Source organism: Leucoraja erinacea, chromosome 1, assembly GCF_028641065.1.
Source record: "Leucoraja erinacea ecotype New England chromosome 1, Leri_hhj_1, whole genome shotgun sequence".
Lineage (NCBI taxonomy): Eukaryota > Metazoa > Chordata > Chondrichthyes > Rajiformes > Rajidae > Leucoraja > Leucoraja erinaceus.
In genome coordinates this window covers 5,501,654-5,512,964 of record NC_073377.1, presented here as the reverse complement: position 1 = coordinate 5,512,964, position 11,311 = coordinate 5,501,654, and the positions used below count along the sequence as shown (strand labels likewise).

Below are 11,311 nucleotides of genomic sequence, written 5' to 3'. Positions count from 1 at the left end.
GCAGAACACAAACAGACAAAATGCTTCGTTGAAATCAGATAAAAGTTAGTTTAATGTTCACATACACAAGCAGCTTAGCAGAGGGGTGAGCCCATTCCAGATTTGGGCCGGAGGTGGTGTCGGGAAAGAAGATTCAGTGATGGAGCAGCGGTTTGAGAATCGCTGGTGGATGTTGTGATGTTACATGTCCTCCCCCAGGACACATCCCATCCCCACCCAATCCCATCTCACCTAATCCCATCCTACCCAATCCCAATACCAACCCATCCCACCCGATCCCCATCCCATCCCCACCCAATCCCATCCCACCTGATCCCCATCCCATGCCATCCCGCCCGATCCCATCCCACCCCCATCCAATCCCATTCCATCCCATCCCATCCCTACCCAATCCCATTCCACCCAATCCCTTCCCACCCGATCCCCATCCCACACCCATCCCATCCCAATCCCATCCCATCCCCATCCCATCCCAATCCCATCCCCACCCAATCCCATCCCATCCCAATCCCATTCCATCCCCATCCCATCCCAATCCCATCCCATCCCCATCCCATCCCAATCCCATTCCACCCAATCCCTTCCCACCCGATCTCCATCCCACACAATCCCATCCTATCACATCCCATCCCATCCCAATCCCATCCCATCCCATCTCACACGATCCCATCCCATGCCATCCCACCTGATCCCATACCATCCCCATTCCTTCCCATCCCCATCCCTTCCCATCCTATCCTATCCCCATTGCCACAAACAATGCTGGAAAACACCAAAACTCTGGGCGAATCTGAGGCCTAAGTCATAAAGCCACAGCTGAGCCCCATTTAGTGTCTAGTGGCTCAAATCTCCTGCACATCATCAGCTCGTCAGCCCCTCTCCTCATGAATACAGGAGCCTTGTCTACAAAGGGTGCTCAGCATCGCCAAGGACTGCTCCCACCCCAACCATGGACTGTTTACCCTCCTACCATCCGGGAGGCGCTACAGGTCTCTCCGTTGCTGGACCAGCGGGTCCAGGAACAGCTACTTCCCTGCGGCTGTCACTCTACTCAACACTGTACATCAGTGACTGGACAGGAAAAACACTATGACTGTATGCATGTAAATAGATTTATTTATTGAAATCATATTCTATGTCGCTCTTCCAGGGAGATGCTAACTGCATTTCGTTGCCTCTGTACTGTACACTGTCAATGACAATTAAAGTTGAATCTGAATCTGAATCTTGGCCAGAGATGAAGTGTTCATTATATATTATCAATGTGCATTGTGTTTTCAAGCCTGTTATAATGCGGCAGTTAAGAATCTCATTGCTCTGATGTTGATACATGCGACAATGAAACATCTTGATTCTTCACTGACCTGTTGAGTTCCTCCAGCAATGCTCCTTTCCCTGCTGATAAAGGGATCCTTGACCGTTCTCTGAAGGAACAAGGACATCCTAAACTACATAAACTATTTATATAAACTCATTGGTTTTAGTGTTTATAGGTGTATGTGTGTGGTCTCCCATTCCCACGTCACCCATTCCTTCTCTCCACAGAAGCAGTTTGTGTCTACCTTTGGTGTAAATCAGCATCTGCAGTTTTCTTCCGACACACTTGACTTGAAAATGAAAATGTCTGCACACTGGAACAGATTTGTCTTTTACCATGGTGCAATGAAGGGAACTTTGATTGAACGATAGAAACATAGAGAATAGGTGCAGGAGTAGGCCATTCAACCATTCAAGCCATTGAATATGATCTTGGTTGATCATCCAAAATCAGTACCTCGTTCCTGCTTTCTCCCCATATCTCTTGATTCTGTCTCTTGAAAACATCCAGTGAATTGGCCTCCACTGTGACAGAGAATTCCACAGATTCACAAATTACTGGGTGAAAAGGTTTTTCCTCATCTCAATCCTAAATGGCCTACCCCGTATTCTTCACCGTGACCCCTGGTTCTGGACTCCCCCAACATAGGAAAAGTTTCTCCTGCATCCAGCCTGTCCAATCCCCTGAGAATGTGACATGTTTCTATAAGAGACCCTCTCATCCTTTTAAATTCCAGTGAATATAAGCCCAGTCGATCCATTCTTTCATCATATGTCAGTGCTGCCGACCCGGGAATTAACCTGGTGAACCTACGCTGCACTCCCTAAATAGCAAGAATGTCTTTCCTCAAATTAGGAGACCAAAACTGCACACAATACTCCAGATGTGGATGAACAGATGAGATAATGATCCACCAACAGAGCGGGATCGAGATGAATCTGACGAAGTCTGAAGAACCATATAACCATATAACCATATAACAATTACAGCACGGAAACAGGCCATCTCAGCCCTACAAGTCCGTGCCGAACAAATTTTTTTCCCCTTAGTCCCACCTGCCTGCACTCATACCATAACCCTGCATTTCCTTCTCATCCATATGCCTATCCAATTTATTTTTAAATGATACCAATGAACCTGCCTCCACCACTTCCACTGGAAGCTCATTCCACACCGCTACCACTCTCTGAGTAAAGAAGTTCCCCCTCATATTACCCCTAAACTTCTGTCCCTTAATTCTGAAGTCATGTCCTCTTGTTTGTATCTTCCCTATTCTCAAAGGGAAAAGCTTGTCCACATCAACTCTGTCTATCCCTCTCATCATTTTAAAGACCTCTATCAGGTCCCCCCTTAACCTTCTGCGCTCCAGAGAATAAAGACCTAACTTATTCAACCTATCTCTGTAACTTAGTTGTTGAAACCCAGGCAACATTCTAGTAAATCTCCTCTGTACTCTCTCTATTTTGTTGACATCCTTCCTATAATTGGGCGACCAAAATTGTACACCATACTCCAGATTTGGTCTCACCAATGCCTTGTACAATTTTAACATTACATCCCAGCTTCTATACTCAATGCTCTGATTTATAAAGGCTAGCATACCAAAAGCTTTCTTTACCACCCTATCTATATGAGATTCCACCTTCAAGGAAATATGCACAGTTATTCCCAGATCCTTCTGTTCACCTGTATTCTTCAATTCCCTACCTTTTACCATGTATGAAGAAGAAGGGTCTCAATCCAAAATGTCACCCATTCCTTCTGTCTAGAGATGCTGCCTGTCCCGCTGAGTTACTCCAGCTTTTTGTGTCAATCTTGGGATCGCCTTAGGCCTTCTCGTCTGTGGCTTGGGACAGATCCAGCATTCCACGCCCTGCCCATCTCTCCCATTAGTTTCCTTTCTCAACTTCATCTTCCACAAATCTTGATTGAATATTTATGTAAATAAAATTAATCAAGTTAGAAATTGCAGCCGAGGGGGGCAGAGAGGAAATTAAGAAAAATAAAACTGTTGAACCTGCTCACAGCTCAGAACTACCTCGGTGCTCGGAAATAAAAATGAATACGGCACCTGGCAGCGTGCAGCTGTGAGGGTGCTTTCAGCTATCCTGTCAAGGCATCCTGAAAATGCAAGTTAATGTAAATTATTTATTTATTTTTTGGTATTTTCAGCCAGCAATTTCTTCAAAAGGCTGAGCTCCAACAGCACAGCTAAACGTGACCGTGCTGTCATTGCATCTCTCTATTTACAATTCATGCTTTCCAAGGTGTTTGTTCACTGGAGATTTCAAGATCACTTCAAAGACCCGCATCAGATGTGAAACGCATTGGTCCGTTGCTTCCAGATACGTCCATTTGCTGGTTTTTAAATTATAGAGTCTTGATGGAAAATATTCATGAGCCTATGATAAAGGATGCTCGTGGAATCCTTGAATATCGGTAACCTTTGCCAAGGCGGCCTGAATACAGGAGTGGCCAACGGATCATGGAGGTATACAGCACAAAAATAGGCTCCTGGGAACCACCACATCCATGGGGACCTTTATACACACCTACACTAATCACCGTTGTCCACTTGGGATTGTGTAATTCCATGCCTTTCGGCTTTAGGCTTTGGAAATACAGTGAAGAAACAGGCCCTCTGGCCCACTGAGTCCACGCGGACCTGCATTCACCCCATACACCAGCATTATCCTACACACTAGGGACAATTAATAAATTACCCCTCAGATCCTATAGTTTATTTTAGTTTAGAAAAATAGTGCAGGAACAGGCCCATCGGCCCACCGAGTCCATGCTGACCAGCGATCATCCCATGCACTAACACTATCCTACATAGAAACATAGAAGCATAGAAATTAGGTGCAGGAGTAGGCCATTCGGCCCTTCGAACCTGCACCACCATTCAATATGATCATGGCTGATCATCCAACTCAGTATCCTGTACCTGCCTTCTCTCCATACCCCCCCTGATCCCCTTAGCCACAAGGGCCACATCTAACTCCCTCTTAAATATAGCCAATGAACTGGCCTCAACTACCCTCTGTGGCAGAGAGTTCCAGAGATTCACCACTCTCTGTGTGAAAAAAGTTCTTCTCATCTCGGTTTTAAAGGATTTCCCCCTTATCCTTAAGCTGTGACCCCTTGTTCTGGACTTTCCCAACATCGGGAACAATCTTCCCGCATCTAGCCTGTCCAACCCCTTAAGAATTTTGTAAGTTACTCAACAGGGATTTTTTTCCCGAAGCCAAAGAACAGACAAACCTGCACGTCTTTGGAGGGTGGGAGGAAACCAGAGGACCCGGAGAAAACCCAATGTGTCGGAAGGAACTGCAGATGCTGGTTTAAACCGAAAATAGACACAAAATGCTGGAGTAACTCAGCGGGACAGGCAGCATCTCTGGAGGGAAGGAATGGGTGAAGGAATTTGTTTCAGGTCAGTCTGACGAAGGGTTTCAACCCAAAACATCATTGATTACATCTCTCCAGAGATGCTGCCTGTCCCGTTGAGTTACTCCAGCATTTTACATCTATCTTTGGTGTAAACCCATGCGGTCTATTTGGATAGGCACCAAATTCCAGATATCAACCCCTCCTTGTGTGAAATAAATTACCCCTCAGATCCTTTCATTTAGTTTAAATCCTTTAGAGATACAGTGCGGAAACAAGCACTTCGACCCACCGAGTCCGCGCCGACCAGCCATCCCCACACACTAACACTATCCTACACACTAGGATCTGAGGTTACATTCTTTACCAAAGCTAATTAACCTCAGAATTTGTATGTCTTTGGAGCGTGGGAGCAAACCTGCATGGTCACGGGGAGAACATACAAACTCCGTACAGACAGCATCCGTGGTCAGGATCGATCTCGGGTTACAGGAGCTGTAAGGCAGCATCTCTCCCGCTGTGCCACTGTGCCGCCCCATTGATACTCCTGCACTTTGATGCTACTCCTCCTCTTTGATACTCCCACGTCTATATTTATTGGAACGATGCAGAGATGATTAGCGTCAACATTGCGCAAGGATGAAACACAAATTCGTGAAGTGTTTCATATCTTTTGGGTGGCACAGTAACACAGCAGTAGAGTTGCTGCCTTACAGCGCCAGAGACCCGAGTTTGACCCTGCCTATGGGTGCTGGCTGTACCGAGTGGCCCGAAAGACCTGTTCTTGTGCTGTACTTTGCTGTGTTCCATGTTGTAACTCCTCACATTTGTCGGGATTTAATTCCATCTCCCTATGCTCCCTCCAACTTTCCATGTGATCTACAGTATATCTTGCTTTAGTCTTAGACATTCGTCCTCGACATCCACATCATTCATATCATCTGCAAACTTACTAATCATTCCTCCTACAATCACATCCCTGTGGCTAATGTACATCACCACAGTGAAGGATGCTGCACTGATCCCTGTTCCACACCATTGCTCACAGACTCCCAATGAGACACTAGGGGGTATACGATCCATAAGGGCTGGAGGACAATGGAAAGTGACAGTAATGGGCAACATTTGTTGCCTCTTTGATTCATTTCAGTTTAGAGATATGGCATGGAAACAGGCCCTTCGGCCCACCAATTCCGTGCCGACCAGCGATCCCCGCACATTAACACCATCGTAACATGCACTAAGGACAATTTTACACATACACCGAGCTAATTAACCTACAAACCTGTGTGATGGAATGCCAGTAGGCAGAGGAATAAGGCCTAAGCCAGAGAAAGAAAGCGCTGATAAAAGTTTGGTGAAAAAACCCGGTACCAGTAAGTCTTCTCGAGGTCCTCGTGAGACTCTAATTCTGGCAATGGCGACCCTGTCTAGAGAAGAAGGGGGAGATGGCCAATCACAATCAGGATCACTGTCCAATGACAGCTCAGACCACTGCTATTTTAACCATTAACCTGCTCACCATTACAGTAAACTACTCCCTTTGTTAATTTTAAATTCTCACTCCAACAGAAGATGACTTTTGCAATCTAAAGGCACTGCAAGCCTTAAACCTTCCCAGTCCCAGTTCACAAAGTCCTTGGGGAATTTTCTAGCTTGCTAATTCTGCATCAATTCTGCAAATTGGTCCCCACAGAAACAAAGATTATTTTAAACAGAACGGCTTTTGTCAGCTAAGGGAGGGGAATATAAAGTTAATGCAGAGACGTCTCTAATGGTTTGCACAATTTCTTTTGGAAACGAGGGGTGTTGCGCCACTTTGGCTAACTGCTCTCGGATAAATGTGTAACATGTATATTTTGCCTTTTTTTTGGTACTATTTCGCCTGTTTTTTTGTACTTTTTTTATTTTAATGTTAGCACATTCCAAACCCAAAGCTTTTTAAATGTATTCTAGAATGTTCTTTCGAGCTGTCACTCATCCAAGTTCTGTCTCTTATCTGACAGAGAGCTCAGTGTTCTTTTCAAGGCTATGCTACCAAGATAATGGCAGCTCTTTCCTACTGTGTTCAGCATTTCACTATGTCTGTTTCATTTCTCCCAAAGCCTATCGGGATACTTGACATCCAGTCCCAGGTTATATTTATATATTCATATATATGCCACTTTTGATGAAATGGTCCGTCAGATGAAATAAGGTCATTAAATGAGCTTGCATTCTATGAAAATTAATTGTTTATTCTTTGTTTTCTCTTAACTTTAAGTTTATTTTTACCCTATTTCTTACCTTTTGAATTGAGCTCAAAAAGAGACCTGAATTCCACGATGGCCATGTGGCATTCAGATAGATGTGTTAGATGAGATGTGAGATGTCCTTATCTCAGAACAAAATCTGTTAATTTGAAATTGTCAATTTAGGGAGAGAGATTGGAAGAAATGGGAATATTTTGAAATTGTTTTTTTAATACTGATCTATTTTTAAAGGGTCAGCCTTAAAGGTAGTTAAAGAATGATCTCCCCACCACCCATAGTATTCTGGATTAATGGAGGGCATGACTAGGACACTAAAGAGTGTGGAAGTTAGTTATGACCTACAGGAACACAGCGGATCCATTGCCTGGGATCGCTCCCACCGAGACCACTGTGGACTTACCATCAAGGATTTGCAGTCTTGGGAGAGGCTAGTCAGGAGCTCTAACGTTGCAGAAGGTTCAACTGGCCCCAACGCGAGGTCGATTGCCCGGCGAGGGGGAACTAACATTCCCCTGATGTAGGAGCTGAACGCCTCGATGTGGAGGGCTCGAACACCGCCGGCTACGGGAGTCAAGGCCATCCCGTCAACGGAGGGCTCGAGACTCCCGACCGAGGAAGAACAAATGGAAGGCCGAACTTTATTTTGCCTTCCATCACAGTGAGGAATGTGTAGGAGTCACTGTGGCGGATGTTCATGTTAAAATGTGTTTTTGAGTGATTTGGTGCTTTTAATTGTATGACTGACCTGGCCAATGAAATTCCTCTGAGTTGCAAAACATACTTGGTAAATAAAGTGTGGTTCTAATTCTGATTCTGATTCTGATACATACAGTGGAACCACTTTGCGGTCAGTGGGTGTGGACAACTGGGAATCCCCATTGAAGAATGATATGTTCTTGTGCTCAGATCCTGAATATACAGAGTGCTCTTGGGGAAAAGTTTCAGGTACAAGATGCAACTCAGCCATTAAATGAAAAAAAACACACTTAACTGCAATGAAGCTACTTGTTCTATAATAAATGATATTGTAGATGGATTGGAGTCCAGTGATCTCTCTGAAAGGTATTAATGAAGTGAAGATGACAGAGAAACAAAGGTTTAGAATGGCTCCTCAGATGATTATTTTCAACCATATTGGAAGAAGAAGAGTAAGTTACCAGTTAAGAAGTGCTATATTAAGCATGTGCAGAAACAATCTGGACAAAAACGTAGCCGGAAACCAAAGTCAAACTTGGAAAGAGAAGATTTCCCCACCGCGTATTGATGTCAGTATAAGGATTGCAATGCTGTTTACAGAGGAGTTGATGGACTTAAGAAACATATTATATTCTTGCCATAGAGGGAGTACAGAGAACGTTCACCAGACTGATTCCTGGGATGGCAGGACTTTCATATGAAGAAAGACTGGATAGTCTTGGCTTGTACTCGCTAGAATTTAGAAGATTGAGGGGGGAATCTTATAGAAACGTACAGAATTCTTAAGGGGTTGGACAGGCTAGATGCAGGAAGATTGTTCCCGATGTTGGGGAAGTCCAGAACAAGGGGTCACAGTTTAAGAATAAGGGGGAAATCTTTTAGGACCGAGATGTGGAAAACATTTTTCGCACAGAGAGTGATGAATCTCTGGAATTCTCTGCCACAGAAGGTAGTTGAGGCCAGTTAATTGGCTATGTTTAAGAGGGAGTTAGATGTGGCCCTTGTGGCTAAAGGGATCAGGGGGTATGGAGAGAAGGCAGGTACAGGATACTGAGTTGGATGATCAGCCATGATCATATTGAATGGGGGTGCAGGCTCGAAGGGCCGAATGGCCTACTCCTGCACCTATTTTCTATGTTTCTATATAAAAGAGCAGCATGAAGAGGTGCGCAAAAGACCTTGCCCCCCACCCAGGAGGTAACAAGGTGTTTGTGATTGATCACTACCTGCAGTGCCATGTAAAGCTGATCCATACAGAAGAAAGAACATCTACACAGATCAGGAGGCAGTGCAAAGCCTTTGGTCACAACTTCAGAAAGACAAACCACATTTGATCAACAATCTTGAAGCATTTTGAGCTCTATCGTATGACCAAGGGTCTAGAGGGAGAGAAGATGAACATTTTGAAACAGATGGACCTCTTGAAAATGATTAAGCACAACCCTATCCAGGAAGACAATGACTCAGACCTGGTGGGTAATCAGTATGATGACAATCAGGACATTGTTGAGGATGGCAATGATGGTGTTTCTGATGAGAAGGACAATTGCCGTTTTGTTCCTGACCCTATCAATGCGATGGTAACAGCAGTGGAGACACCTGCAAGGACTTTGACAACAACAACAACATCCCAGATATCTATGACATGTGCCCCGAGAACAGCGCCATCAGTAAGACTGACCTGAGAAAGTTCAAAAGGGGACGATGCAGATCGTTCCTAACTGGGTAGTACGCAACAAGGGCAAGGAGTTACTGCCACCGCCAACTCTGATCATGGCCTTCCTGACGGATTTGAGTAGTTCAACGCCATTAACTTCAGAGGCACGTTCAACATCAACACAAACTGCAATCTATGCTAGCGTTGTCTTTGGCTTCCAGTCCAGCAGCTGCTTCTACGTGGTGATGTGGAAGCAGGCCACCCAAACCTACTGGGAGGAGAAGTTGTCCAAACCCACGGATACACTAGCGTCTAGATCAAGGTGATGAACCCCACCACAAGACGAGAGGGAGGGGGGAGCACCTCAACTGCGCAACGATCTACGAAGAGGCTGGCGAACGGGTGCAAACTTTATGGCACAACCCCAATATCGGCTGAAAAGATTACACTGCCTACATAGAAACATAGAAACATAGAAATTAGGTGCAGGAATAGGCCATTCGGCCCTTCGAGCCTGCACCGCCATTCAATATGATCATGGCTGATCATCCAACTCAGTATCCTGTACCTCCCTTCTCTCCATACCCCCTGATCCCCTTAGCCACAAGGGCCACATCTAACTCCCTCTTAAATATAGCCAATGAACTGGCCTCGACTACCCTCTGCGGCAGAGAGTTCCAGAGATTCACCACTCTCTGTGTGAAAAAAAGTTCTTCTCATCTCGGTTTTTAAAGGATTTCCCCCTTATCCTTAAGCTGTGACCCCTTGTCCTGGACTTCCCCAACATCGGGAACAATCTTCCTGCATCTAGCCTGTCCAACCCCTTAAGAATTTTGTAAGTTTCTATAAGATCCCCTCTCAATCTCCTAAATTCTAGAGAGTATAAACCAAGTCTATCCAGTCTTTCTTCATAAGACAGTCCTGACATCCCAGGAATCAGTCTGGTGAACCGTCTCTGCACTCCCTCTATGGCAATAATGTCCTTCCTCAGATTTGGAGACCAAAACTGTACGCAATACTCCCTGCTCCTATACTCAAATCCTTTTGCAATTAAAGCTAACAGTTGGCACCTAATCCATTGACCTTAAACAAGCTTCATCAGGATGGTTGTCAATGAAGAGAGTGAGAACCGGTTGCCATACCATTTGTTTGATGGACTTTGTGGTACTATTGAACCGGTAGCCATACCTTTGGTTGGGGTATTGTGATAAATTATGACTCGATCATTCTGCAAATCATTGCTCTAATACTAGCGACCATTGTGTGTACCTACAGAGGACTGTGAATGTTATCATGTTTGATCAAAAGGATGAAATGAAAGAGCTAATAGTGAAATCTAATAGTCAAATCTAAAATTGAGTCGTTCTTCTACAAAAGCATGGACTAGTAGAACAAAATAATGTCTCGATGCCAAATCTGAATGACTTTGTAAATTATATGGAACACAATATGGAGGACAGGTTATCTTTTCAATAAATAAATTACGATGGAAGCCTGCAGTAATAACATGTGCTTCATTCACGGCCATAAAGAAGCCAAGATTAAAAATAATAGTTGACACTCCAGAGATAAATAATAACTTATCATTGGATCAGCTCGATTTGGACCCAGCTTTCCTATATTGTGAAAGGCTACAGAATCTTTCAGTTATGCCATATTCAGACTTGGTAGGAGTGTTTTACTGATAAGAAAAATGTATAATTGTGCTAACTGTCCTTTGTTCTGTGAATGGGAGCCCGTGAAGCACTGAGCAATGTTTGTGCTCATTGTAAATCTTTGCCACTCCCGTATGATGAATCAATTAAAGATTGTCATGGTCTACCTTTAACGTTTGTTGCTATCTGCTTTTTAAGAAACAAACTTTGACAAACAGGCCTTTTGGCCCATCACGTCCGCACCAACCAGCGATCTCCCAAAATTAACACTATCCTACACACACTAGGGACAATTTACTTTCCCCAATGCCAAGCCAATTAATCTACAAACTTGTACGTCTTT

The 11,311-nt window shown here is 44.3% G+C and overlaps 1 pseudogene; it reads left to right on the top strand.

The window, feature by feature from the left end:
- Positions 1-5,282: 5,282 nt before the first annotated feature.
- LOC129704807 (U6 spliceosomal RNA) lies at positions 5,283-5,382 on the top strand (annotated as a pseudogene).
- Positions 5,383-11,311: the final 5,929 nt, after the last annotated feature.